Source organism: Mustelus asterias, chromosome 10 (genome assembly GCF_964213995.1).
Source record: "Mustelus asterias chromosome 10, sMusAst1.hap1.1, whole genome shotgun sequence".
NCBI lineage: Eukaryota > Metazoa > Chordata > Chondrichthyes > Carcharhiniformes > Triakidae > Mustelus > Mustelus asterias.
In genome coordinates, this window is record NC_135810.1 from 69,450,891 (window position 1) to 69,465,155 (window position 14,265).

Here is a 14,265-nt window from a genome sequence, read left to right on the forward strand (position 1 = left end):
CTCAGCACCTCACTGTACCGCAAGCCCATGGATAACCTCACGATGCTCCACTTCTCCAGCTTCCACCCTAAACACGTAAAAGAAGCCATCCCCTACGGACAAGCCCTCCGAATACACAGGATCTGCTCGGATGAGGAGGATCGCAACAGACACCTCCAGACGCTGAAAGATGCCCTCATAAGAACAGGATATGGCGCTCGACTCATCGATCAACAGTTCCGACGCGCCACAGCGAAAAACCGCACCGACCTCCTCAGAAGACAAACACGGGACACGGTGGACAGAGCACCCTTCGTCGTCCAGTACTTCCTTGGAGCGGAGAAGCCACGGCATCTCCTCTGGAGCCTTCAACATGTCATTGATGAAGACGAACATCTCGCCAAGGCCATCCCCACACCCCCACTTCTTGCCTTCAAACCACCACGCAACCTCAAACAGACCATTGTCAGCAGCAAACTACCCAGCCTTCAGGAGAACAGTGACCACGACACCACACAACCCTGCCACAGCAACCTCTGCAAGATGTGCTGGATCATCGACACGGATGCCATCATCTCACGTGAGAACACCATCTACCAGGTACACGGTACCTACTCTTGCAACTCGGCCAACGTTGTTTACCTGATACGCTGCAAGAAAGGATGTCCCGAGGCATGGTACATTGGGGAAACCATGCAGACGCTACGACAACGGATGAATGAACACCGCTCGACAATCACCAGGCAAGACTGTTCTCTTCCTGTGGGGGAGGACTTCAGCAGTCACGGGAATTCAGCCTTGGATCTTCAGGTAAGCGTTCTCCAAGGCGGCCTTCACGACACACGACAGCGCAGAGTCGCTGAGCAGAAACTGATAGCCAAGTTCCGCACACATGAGGACGGCCTAAACCGCGATGTTGGATTTATGTCACATTATCAGTAACCCCCACAGCTTGCCTCCTGGACTTGCAGAATTTCACTAGCTGTTCTGTCTGGAGACAATACACATCTCTTTAACCTGTGTTGAATGCTCCCTCCACCCACATTGTCTGCACATTTAAGACCTGGCTGGCTGTAGAGATTTGCATTCTAATCAGTATTCTGTAATTTGATTTCTGTGTCTGTTTGCACTGTTTGAGAACAGAGACCACTCCATCTGACGAAGGAGCTGTGCTCCGAAAGCTTATGGTATTTGCTACCAAATAAACCTGTTGGACTTTAACCTGGTGTTGTGAGACTTCTTACTGTAAATTCCATCTGCCATCTTTCAGCCCAGGGTCTAGCTGATTTATGTCCTGCTGTATCCTCTAACAATCCTCCTCACTATCTGCTACTCCCCCAATTTTTGTATCAGCTTCAAATTTACTAATCAGACCACCTACTTTTTCCTCCAGACCATTTATATATATTACAAACAACAGAGGCCCCAGCACTGATCCTCTTGGAACACTGCATGTCACAGACCTCCAGTTAGGTAAATATCCTTCCACTGCTACTCTCTGCCTTCTATGCCCAAGTCAGTTTTGTATCCATCTTACCAGCTCACCTCGGATCCCATGTGACTCCAACCTCTGTATCAGCCTGCCATGAGGAACCTTATCGAAGGCTTTACTAAAGGCCATGTATACAAAATCCACCGCCCTGTCCTGGTCAATTTTTCTTGTTATTATAGAAAGGATATTATTAAACCAGAAAGAGTGCATAAAAGATTTATTAGGATGCTACTGGGACTTGATGGTTTGAGTAATAAGGAGAGGCTGGATAGACTGGGACTTCTTTCCTGGGAGTGGAGGAGATTAAGGGATGATCTTATAGAGGTCTCTAAAATAATGAAGGGCATAGATAAGATAGATAGTCAATGGGCCCTATTTTACCATTTTACTTCTAAGTTCTGAGCAGATTTGAAACTGGGAGTGTTTCTGATTCAACTTTTAGACCCAATCTCAGGCGACCCCATATGCACTCTGCCTGCAAAAATATCAGCGAGTCTGAATCGCGCTGCACAAGCTCATGGGCAGGGCTTAACGTGTCCGAAATCTTGCAGTTCCGATCGACGCCTCCAACTGCGCATGCGCTGAAAAAAAATAGAATGTTGTTCCCCTGTCACATCACTCCTGGGCTGGATAATGCCTTCCCCTGGCCCCCACAGACATTGTCCCACCCCCACAGCATGACTGACCCCTTATCCCCCCACACCCTGCCACCCAGACCGATTGCGGGCCCCTCCCCCACCCTGCCACCCAGACTCCCCGCCTCCACCACACCAATCTCAGACAGAGTGATCCCCCCTCTCCCTTCTCCCTCACTGATCTCAGGCAGAGTGGCAGCGGACCCCCCTTCCCCCTACCAATCTCAAGCAGTGAGCCATCGGACCCCCCTTCCCCCCTACCCATCTCAAGCAGAGAGCTGTCGGACGCTCGGCACTTACCTCCTCACTAACTGGAGCGCCCGAATTGGACTTCTGTGGAGCATATCTGTTTCGCACTGATTCCGGATGGGCGAACGTGATGGTAAAGGGGGAAGCGCTGTTGGGCATGCAGTCCATTGGACGTTGCACCTGTTTCAGGTGCAGTCCCAATCGAGACCATTTTCGGGCCTTGGTAAAGGGGAAACCAGCGCAGAGGCGGGCGCAGATCGCGCTACTTGCCTCATGCCCAACTTTACCAAGTTTTCGCACCCGAAAATGGGCGCAACTTGATGGTAAAATCGGGCCCAATATCTTTTCCCAATGGCAGGGGAAACTAAAACATAGGTTCAAGATGATATGAGAGAGATACAAAAGGATCCAGAGGGGCAATTCTTTCACGCAGAGGGTGGTGAGTATCTGGAACAAGCTGCCAGAGGTAGTAGTAGAGGTGGGTATAATTTTGTCTTTCAAAAAGCATTTAGACAGTTACATGGGTAAGATTGGTATTGAGGGATATACGCCAAACGTGGGCAATTGGAACTAGCTGAATGGTAAAAACTGGGCAGCATGGACAAGTTGGGCTGAAGGGCCAATTTTCATGCTGTAAACCTCTATAACTCTATGACTTTCAGTTTGTTTGAGATAATAAATGTCTTAAACTATGAAATCCTTTAGTGTGATTCCTTGTATTGGTCACTGGGAAATTCATATCTCTTTTTAAAAGTAATCTCCACAGGTCTCCACAGGGATCCTGAAAAACAAATAAATGAGTGATCAAATAACCATATTTTGATGGTGTTAATTAAGAAACGAATGTTGGCCAGGCAACTCACTGTTCTTCAGATAGCACCACTTTATCTTTCAGTTCTTCTTTCTCAGATGCCGCTTCAGCTTAGTATTTCATTTTAACAACAGCATATCCAACAGATCCAGGTTCCCTTGTGATTTTACTGCCAGGACAGTCTGCATGTTTATGTTCTTAGCCTTGAAGCCATAAGCTTCTGACTGACAGAGAGGAGTATTGCCACCTTCACTCTTAATGTTCCTATTTTCCCTTCATGGGGAAGTATTTTCTCACAAACTGCAGCACTGTCAGAAAAAGAAAGGTAGTTTTAAGGGATTTAACTATGTATTGGTAATTATTAGCAATAAGTTATATTTTTTAATGGGTTTATTTTAGTGTTTCTGTGTAAGGAAGGGTAAACCTATAGTTAGACTCATGCTGGACAACAATGTTTGTATGTGTTGGGGTTGGTTCAATTCAAAATGTGCTTCCATAATGCTTAGAGAGGGTTACAGTGTGAAGAGTAAATAAAGTCTGGCAGAAGTAGTAGTTGTTGCTTAGCAAGTGGGGCTATTTAAGGTAAAAAGGTTTTTTGAATTTAGTTTTAGCTGGATACATTGCAGTTGAAGATAGTAAACTGGAAAGTGAACATTTCTCTACTTTGCCAGAAGAAAGACAAGGGAGTTGAAAAGGCAGATTTCCCAAAGAACCAGATACAGCCCAGAAAGCCAAGGAATTGGGACAGAAAGAATGTCTTAAGAAGAGTGAAGTTATAAGAACAGAGACCAAGGTATTGTTCAGGAGAATTCAAGATGGAAGAAGATCATGTTGGTGATTCTCTGACCTCGCCGCACCTGGTACAGATCACATTAATCCCAAAGAACAGCGTGCGGGCCTAAAACTCAGTTTGCGCCAACTGTTTGCAACTGTCCCATCCTCTTTCCAATGATGAGAACCGGATCATGCCCAAAAAGGGCATGAAGCCAGTTTGCATGAGATTGACTGGATTTCAAACTCATTAGTGAGTTCGACATGCGATCATCCTCCCTCCCGGAATGCTCCCAGTCCTCTAGCAGGAGATCATATCAATGCGAACCACTACTGGTCTCCACTAGCATAGACCTGGCTTGATGGCTACTCCACGGGGAACGGAGGCCATGGTCCCTGGGTAGTTTAGAGCTTAACCATATATCATTTGTATTTGTGATCTGGTCCCAGAATTTATTTTAGTTTGTGATGAGATGCAGAATAACAAGAAGTTTTGAATAAATATAGATATGGGCAATTGTGTATCCCTCCATCCAACAGAAAATGGGTAGAATAGGAGTGAAAATCCAAGCAGTAACTGTAGTAAAGTTTATTTATTTATGTCACAAGTAGGCTTACATGAACACAGTTATGAAGTTACTGTGAAAATCGCCTAGTGGCCATACTCCGGCACCTGTTCAGGTTCACTGAGGGAGAATTTAGTCTGGCCAATGCAACTAACCAGTAGGTCTTTCAGACAACAAAGCACAAAGAACAAAGAACAATACAGCACAGGCACAGGCCCTTCGGCCCTCCAAACCTATGGGAGGAAACCAGAACACCCGAAGAAAACCCACGCAGACATGGGAAGAACATGAAAACTCCACACAGACAGTGATCCAAGCTGGGAATTGAATCCAGGTCCCTGGCACTGTGAGGCAGCAATGCTAACCACTGTGTCACCGTGCCGCCCACTATTCTTTCCTTTCCCCATCACCACTGAGTTCTTGTGCAGTTAGGGCATAAACCTGACCCAGGTTGGGGCCTCATAAATGTATGCAAACCAGGCCCCTAATGTAATATTAACTGTGCACACCCATGATTTAATTGAATGGAAGCATATGTCTGTGGCCTCTTTGTTAACCTACTGAATGGAATGGCCCTCACAAGATGGATGCTGAGGAGGATAACTGTGACAACATACTTTGACAGGATTGTTTTAATGCAGTCAACATATTCCAAAGTATTTCACAGGAGCATTAAAACAAAGTTGATACCAAGGCATGGAAAAATACATCAGGGCAAGTGACCAACAGCTTGGTCGAAGATTTTCTTGAAGGAGGAGTGAGAGGGAACTCTAGTGTTTAGGGCCCAGGCAGCTGAAGCATGGGCACCAATGGGGAAGTGATTGAAATCTAAATGACAAAAGATTAGAATTGGAAGAGCTCAAATATCTCAGGTGGTTGAAGGACGTGAAGGAGTAACAACAATGCGAAGGGGGCAAAGCTATGAAGGGACTTGAAACAAGTGGGATGATTCTCCCAACCTGCTGCGTTGCTTTAGTGACTGCTCGAGTAACTCCTCGAGTGGAGGCCGTTTTGCGGGCTTCCCGCTGGGCACCACAGCCTCCGCGAATTTCCAACAGCCAGATTTCTGGCGCCGTCAACTCTGCACCAGAAATTGGCACAGAGCTGCATAATGTATGGTAATATTCATTTGAATCTACTTTAATTGTAATTAGTGGGCCCGGGACTGAAATCTCCGGGCCCACTAGCATCCCCCCCCAACCCGGCCAGGAGTGGTTCATTCCAGCGGGGTTTACAATAGCTCCACACTGGTTCCCGCTGGAGTAAATGGGGGTAATTGAGGCCCACCAGAGGTTTGGGCGCCAGGAGAGGTGTGCCCAAGCATTGCCATCGTGAGTTGTGCCCAAGGGGCAAAATGCCAATGCCTAGGAGGCACCTTTGCTGACAGTCATTATTTCAATGCATTTTGTGGGATCTTGCTGTGCACAAATTAGCTGTTGCATTTCCTACGGTACAAAAATGACCACAGTTTGAAAAATTATTTAATTGTAAAATTGTAAGCAGTTTGGAATGTTCTGAGATCATGAAGGATATCCTATGAATGTGAATCTGATTTCCTCTCTCTTTCATTGTATTCCTCAAGGATTCTTCGGGAAAATTTCCTATGGGATGGTCAGTGTAGCTCACTTAATTAATGTGAAGCAGTATGAGCAAGCACCCTGCAGTCACTGTGACTGTTCAGCGTGGCCCCTGTTGTACATATGCCGGTGAGAAGGTGATCTCTGTAGTCTTTTTCCACTCCGACCTGTTACTCCAAACCTCCCAAGCACAGTGTTAGAAATTAAAAAACTATAATTACCTGTTGGTTTCTTCAAAGGTCCATGTTAGAGCCCAACATGGCCCACCTGACTGCAGTTGTCATCCTCCACCTTTGTTGAATCTTTGCCACTAGTTTTGCCACCTTAGGGATTATGGTAAGTGATCACGAGAACCCTCAAAAATAATAAGCCTGGTTTGTCAGAGGATTAATGTTTTACTACAATTATAGAACATCAACAAATCACAATGAGAAAATATATTTTAGCGTCTGTGTTGGTAGATCTCCTATAGTACTGTTTGGAATTTTGTGTTCCTCTTTTTTTATCCTCAACCTCTTTCCCTCTCTCACTTCCTCACATCTTTCATTTAACAGTTCTCAATTTATATCTTAATCTGCCTGCGTGATCTCTCTATCCTAAATGCCTTTCTGTAATCTCCTTCTCTTATCTGTCTCCTGATTTTTTTAAGCCTATCTCTCCTCCTCACTATTTCTCGCATATCTTCCTGCCTCTCTGCCCATGCTCCCCTGTCTCTGTCTCAGCTCTAATCTCATCCATCTCTCTCCCACCATGTCTCCCTGTGTCTTCTGTTTTCTTGCCTTATCTGGTTAACATGGCCAAATCAAATGGGAGAGGCTGGACTATCTGTGGAGGTTGTGCAAAATCTGAAATGCCCCATAAGATCAATAGAAACGAGGCAATGTGAGGAAACTAGAAGGCTGGAAGTGGGAATGAACAGTCGAGTAGGGCTGGAGTATGAATAACGGTGCCAGAGAGATTGGCATTTGAGGCTTAGCAGTTGAGGAAAAAGATTAAAAAATAAATTTAACTTAAATTTAATTCTATTTTTATTACCAAAGAAGTTAAAAAGACAAATTTTCAACCTCAGTCATTGGAGTTTAATAATTGAGCAATGAGCTAATGGGCTATAGCCAAATAGAGAGGGATATCTGCTTGCATCATCACAGACAAATTGCATAGAAATTCCCAACACAACTGTTTACATATAAATTCTTTCATATCATAGACATATCATAGAATCTACAGTGCAGAAGGAGGCCATTTAGCCCATCGGGCCTACACTGACAATAATCCCATCCAAGTTCCTATCCCCGGAACCCCACATATTTACCCTGCTAATTCCCCTGACACTAAGGGGCAATTTATCATGGCCAATCAACTTAACATTGTAAATGTTGCCATTGCACAGATGAATCTGTCGCATGTTTCTAACTAACACACGATGGATGGGTGTATATCTTTGCACTGTGCACAAATTATTTCGTAGTGTCTCAAGGGACCCGAGGAACCTCAGTGAATACTGCATTTAACTGTGCCATAATATCTGACAATTCTCCCTTTATATTGACTATCATGTCCCTCGTAGCAAAACAGGGATGGAAGAGATGGATCAATAATAACTCCCTCTTCACTGATAACACGTTTATGGATGTGTTAGAATCAGGGATTGATGGCTTCATAGAATCTAATACAGAAACAATAGATTCAATTGTTTTGGTATAAATGCTTACAGCCAGGTAGAATTATTAACTTTGTCTCAACCTGGAAATAGAAAGCAGAGCAAAACTCATTAAGCAGAATGAAGTATTGGCTGTACTAGGAAAAGAGCACATAGCCAATCTCCAAATGAAAGGAATTCATCATCAACTGGTGAAAATTAAGCATGAATTTAATATTATTTATAGAAGGAATGGAGTACTCTCTCTTCTTGCGAGACATTACAAATCATGACCCATATAATTCCGACATGGTTTGGTACTTGTTGAGACCGTTGATGATAGGTACTTTGCTGTGGTAAATATGAACTCTTTAACTCAACAAATGACAATATTTTTTCCGAATGCCTCAAACTATCTTTCATAACATCCCTGAACTCTAGAACTCCACTGCCAATGCCTCTCCTTTGAAAAAGTCATCTACCTGAACCCTCCTCGCAAACTCCTATTCTGCATCCAGCCTTTTTGTGAAGTTCTGCGGGTATTTGTGAGGCTGAAGAGGTTAAAAGCAAGAAGTGACTGTTTATCAGATGGGCGTCACATCATCCAATGGCAACCATGCAATAGCATGATTAATGCAAGTTACTCCGATAAATTCACCACCTATTCCAAACTTTTCATATGCATTATAGGGCTTGGATTTGTGGTAGAAATGACAGTGAGGCTGTCAGCTTTTCAGATTATCTCACAAGCACAGTAAAATTCAGAAATTGGTTACATGCATACATACAAATTAGGAGCAGGAATAGGCCACTTGGCCCCTCAAACCTGCTCCGATAAAATCATGGCTAATCTGATTGTAATCTCAATTCTACATTCCCACATACCCCCTAACCTTTCACCCTGCTGCTTATCAAGAATCTATCTACCTTTGCTTTAAAAATATTCAAAGACTCTTCTTCCACCACCTTTCGAGGAAGAGAGTTTCAAAGACTCACAACCCTCTGAGAGAATAATATTCTCCTCATCTTTGTCTGAAATTGGTGATCCCTTATTTTTAAACTGTGACCCCTGGTTCTCGATTCTCTCACAAGAAGAAACATCCTTTCCACATCCACCCTGTCAAGACACCTCAGGGTCTCATTCAATCAAGTTGCCTCTTACTATTCTAAACTTCAGCGGATACAAGCTTAGCCTGTCCAACCTTCCCTCGTACACAACCTACTCATTCCAGGTATAAATCTGGTATCTGATGGTTGTTGTCCAAGTTGTCCTGCTGCTCCAGATGCTTTGCAAAAAAACAGCATCTGGGTGAGGGACTGCACGGATATACATGGTGCAAAGCTGTTGTACCTACTTGATATTTACACACTAAACTTGCCAGAAAATGTAAGGGCTTATCTACTCCAGTGTAAATAGTTTTTTTTTAACATGAGCTGTCATAATTACTGACAAACAAACAATCTCGTTGGAATATAAAAATTACCTTTCGAAATGTCAAATCTCATACTTTAATTATTATTGTGGATTCAAAAGTAAAAATGACATTTTTCAAAACTTTTCATTTATCTCATTTATCTCTTTCTCTTTTAATTCCATCTTGTTGTCCCATCTTTATTTGTTTGCTGTACATGCTTTGGTATGGAATTAATTATTCTAAAATACACTCATTGGTTTGGGCTTTAATTGTAAACTTCATGAATGATTCTTTAATTTTACTCGTTAAGGATGCATATCGTTGTTTGCCCTATTCCCACGAGCTCTCGGTGCCCTGTAGAATCATAGAATCCCTACAGTGCATAAGGAGGCCATTCGGCCCATCGAGTCTACACCGACCCCAAATCCCACCCAGGCCGTATCCCCGTAACCCCCTGTATTTACCCTGCTAATCCCGCTGGTACTAAAAGTCAATTTAGCATGGCCAATCCATCTAACCTGCATATCTTTGGACTGTGGGAGAAAACCCGAGCACCTGGAGGAAACCCACGCAATGTGCAAACTCCACACAGACAGTGACCCAAGCTGGGAATCGAACCCAGGTCCCTGGCGCTGTGAGGCAGCAGTGCTAACCATTGTGCCAACGTGCCACCCTTAGAGGGTGCCGTGCTGGTTTGGATTCCATATTACTGCAAGTCCAAGGGCAAAAGCCCAAATGTAAATACAAGATTGTTTGGTGTTGATTGAAAAAGATATTGGCCGGAATTTTCTGGTCTCGTATACCATGCCGTCAATGACAGCGAGAACGGAGAATTTGGTGCTCAGCCAAAACTCCATTCATTGCAGCGGGACCGGAGAATCCCAGCCGCGGACAATATTGGAGAATCTGACCCATTATTTTAAATGCTCTGGTCTTCAAATCCCATAAATAACAGGCTCCCAAAGAAGCCCACGGACAGGCTTTTGAATGTCAAAGAAAAAGCTGATATCATGCACTGGCCAATGTTATAAATTTGTGTCTGATCTAGACTCAGTGATTCAGCGTCACTTTTCCTAAAGCAGATCCGAATGGGCAAAACAATAAGGAATTTGTCCAATATCGACACAAATGATATCATCCAGAGGGCGATGACAATTAGACTCGATTTTTAAACTGTCTTCGATCAATATTGTCTCAATGACAGCGCTCCCACCTATCAGCCAGAAGGTTGTAGGTTCAACACGGCAAAATTAAATAAATTCTACACCGCAGAAACATACCATTCCATTAAACTGGCCTGTATCAGTGTCTATGCTTCACACAAGCCTCTCCTGCTCTATTCATTTAATTTCAACCTATCGACAAATATGAAGAATTTAGAAATCTTCCAGGCTGCAGTAATATAATTACCTGCACAAGTGCATAATATAATTTTTACATTGGGCCGATATCTTAAGATGCAATTAATTTTATTGCTATCAGTTATTCTAACATCGGGTGGAATCTCACCGTGATTTTTCAAAGTGTTGGTTCCGGTGAGAAAGTCAGAGAGAATCCCATCATCGGCACTAGCGGCAAAACTCACCAAATATTCAGCCTCTTTAACTATGCTTTTTTCCACATGATTCATGCTGTGTTCACGGCGACTTGCCCCTGATTTGCTCACTCACGGAAAAATTTTTGTGAGTGATCTTACTGGCGCGTCATGCCAGTCAATTGGCATGGCAAGCTGGTAAGATCGGGCGAGGGGTGAAAAATCAGGCTCACGCCCGGTTCCTCGCCTGTCGCAATGTTACCGACCCCATTCTGCTGGCGAAATCAGCTTCAGATCCAGGAATGGCATGAGGCTGATTTAAACTTTCAGCCGCTGATTTCAAAGTAATTAGTGAGTCCCGGACGCAATCGTCCAGGCTCACTTGAACTTACCTACTCACTGGTGGATGAGCTTACCAATGGGGACCTGATGTGATCACCTCTCCAGTAGGAGTGGAGCCCATTGATGCCCCCTGGGTGGTCAGGGACAGGGCCGGGAAATTTATAGTCAACTTCATCTTTAGATAACAGCCTCATTCTCCCAGCTCATTAATGAGCCTTCCAACGTATACAGCCAGGCACCCATATACTTAATCACTGCCAGCCAGGCTCTAAACCAATGGCCTTGAACTTCCAGACAACTCATGTTCTCTGGCCTCACAGTGCTGCCTGAATGTGGGATTCATTCTCATTGCAGTCGTCCTCCCCATTTTTTGAGGGAGTCCTCATGAAGCTGGAAAACACCCCTTACCTGGGTCTCCCACTCTGCCCAGGCAGCCTGGCATCTCATGGGACCCCACCCCTGAAGTCACAGTCATCCCCTGTGCTAACGTAATAGATTCACCTGCTTCCACACACTTCCCAGCTGCCACTCTAGAAGGGCAGTTCCTCAGCGGTGATAACACCACAAGCCCAACAGGTGGACACCAGAAATGCGGCCTTCATACCAGCTGCCAGACCCCCTTAAACCTGGAGTCTCACAGCCATGAAGGGCCACTAAGGCTTGCAAGTGGCCACCCGTGGAGATGTCAATACTGAACCTCCACCACCCCTGTCCCCATGTTGCATTTATCTGGGTTCCTCATGCCCTCTCCAGTCCCCCCTCTGTAATTGGCACCTTGGAGGATGATGGCGACCAGAGCGCTTACCTCCAATATACCCTTTATACCTCTGTTGTAAATCATGCCAGTGCCGGTGAATGAATATTCAGTGAAGGGGGATGTCCCGGCGGGAGGACTCACTAATGATTTAAATGAGATTTCCAACCTTCCGTGGTGGATTTCTCATCATGCCATAGGCGAGGGAACTGGAAAATCAGAAAACGCAATCTCACTGGCGAGAATCGCGTTTCCCAATTCTCGTTGTATTTTCCACCCATGTCACCATTCTTACTAACACAGGCTCAAACTTCCACCCAGTAAGTTGCAGGGGGTTACTGTATCTTCCAGGATAAATAAATCAATTCTGTTTTGCTCATGACCCAAAGGAAATAAAGAGAGAGAGAGAGAGGGACCACATTCAAATCCGTCAGGTAATCAGTCACTGAACATCGTTGTCACCATGATTAAGTATTCCTTTACTGTCTGAACTTGTATTAATCAGTGAATCCTCACCTTTATTTCTTTTATCATATCTGTTGAGAAATGAAACATTGCACAAAACGTTCCCCATATTTTTCTAAATTAACTGGGTACAGAAAAGTCTGCACTACATAACTACATAATTCTCAGGTATTCAAGGAGATTTGAAAGATTTTTTTAAAGAAATGTACAAAGTAGCAACCAAAAGAGAAAATGCTGGAAAATTTCAGCAGGTCTGGCAGCATCTGTAAGGAGAGAAAAGAGCTGACGTTTCGAGTCCAGATGACGCTTTGTCAAAGCTAGACAAAGAGTCAGCTGGACTCGAAACGTTACTCTTTTTTCTCCTTATAGATGCTGTCAGACCTGCTGAGATTTTCCAGCATTTTCTCTTTTGGTTTCAGATTCCAGCATCTGCAGTAATTTGCCTTTATTACAAAGTAGCAACATCTGCTTTCTTTCTATTCACTCTCAGCCAGTGATAATCCAGTTGCCTCATGCAGAACATGTCCTCAGACATTGCCCGCAGTGCTATTGAAAGAACAAACATTAGTTGCAGGAGGTGCTATATAAATAAAGTTGTTGTGCTGTTGTTGAAGAGGAACACATTTCAGTCGGAATAGGTGAGGATCGTTTAAAACAGCATTCAATGACAACAATTAGAATGAAAATCCCTTGGTGAAAAAGCCAAATTGCTCAAGGTAAATAAATAACTTCCATTAATAGCTTCTGTGTCAGCGGCATTCAATTAATGAACAATTTAAACAGGGACTGGACATTGATTATATATAATGGCCTTTAATGAGCTATCTTCCAAATTAAGGCATATGTTGAGGGATTATAACCATTCTGTTCATGCATCTCCTATGACAAACAATGTCAGTTTCATGATCTACCAGGAATAGAATGATTAATCTACTCAGTGTTTGTGAGGGTTTATTCTGGTCCATGTAATTGTTGATGGATATTGTACCTTATTGAAGTTCAACACCTTACACCACAATATCAAAGAATTTCAGCTCTCATTGTGATCAACACCGTGCAGAATTGGAGCACAATTTGTAAAGAATCTATTCTCTTCAGCTACATTTTCAGGTAATAAGCAATGAATCGATCCTTCACAATATCTCAAATAGCCTAAGAAATCAGCTGATCGAAAAACATGTCCTTAAGGTCAAGTATCATAGGTAAGGTCTGAACAGTAACTGTGTAGCAACACTCAAGTGTTTTGACTCGTGAGAAAACCATTAGTTTGACTTCCAAGTCTATTCTGTTACTTAAACTCAATTGCCTCAATTTGCTGAAATTTTTCGGTAGTAACTGAATGTCACAAAAAATAGAAGATATTGGAAACACTTAACATGTTAGACAGCAACTGTGGAGAGAGAAACAGAGTTAGTGGGCTCGCTTTTAAGTATCTTGGCTGTAGTAAATGCAATAATTGGCAATCACCAGTTATCTAACAGGCAACAATGGGTTTATTACTATTTACAACTATATACAGAGTACTATAATCAATATGTTCACTCTTAGCTATAGGATCAATCTAGCTGTAAATGTGCACGCTATGTTCCGAGACCCCCATTCTTGTTCCCCATTGGACAATCAGGTCACATGACACTTCCGATGTGCGCCCCTTACAGGGCCAACAATGGGCGGGAGTCCATACTTGAGGTCGATGGTCTGTCAACTCTTGTCCCTGCCTTTGAAAGAAGATGCATATTACATGAAGTGGCCAAGTAACTACCACCAGGTGGGGATCCAGCCTACTGCTTCAGTGGATGTTGGGCAGTACACCCAATGGGCCAATGCGGTGAAACATTGGGCACAGAGGTGGCAGGCCGTAACCCAGAGGAAGATTAAGGCTACCTATTTCAAGGGATGCCTGCCATGGGATTATATCAGCTGCTCCGGGAATGATCATTTGGAGAGATTAAAAAATATCTGTTGGAGAAAATAAATAATTTGACCATTTCAAGAGGTAATGAAAGCTTTTAAAAATAAATGACTGTTATTACATT

General features: G+C 43.6%; 1 pseudogene; it reads right to left on the bottom strand.

Moving 5' to 3' along the window:
* LOC144499973 (uncharacterized) overlaps window positions 1-10,764 on the bottom strand; it is a 29,274-nt pseudogene extending 18,510 nt beyond the window's left edge.
* Window positions 10,765-14,265: the final 3,501 nt, after the last annotated feature.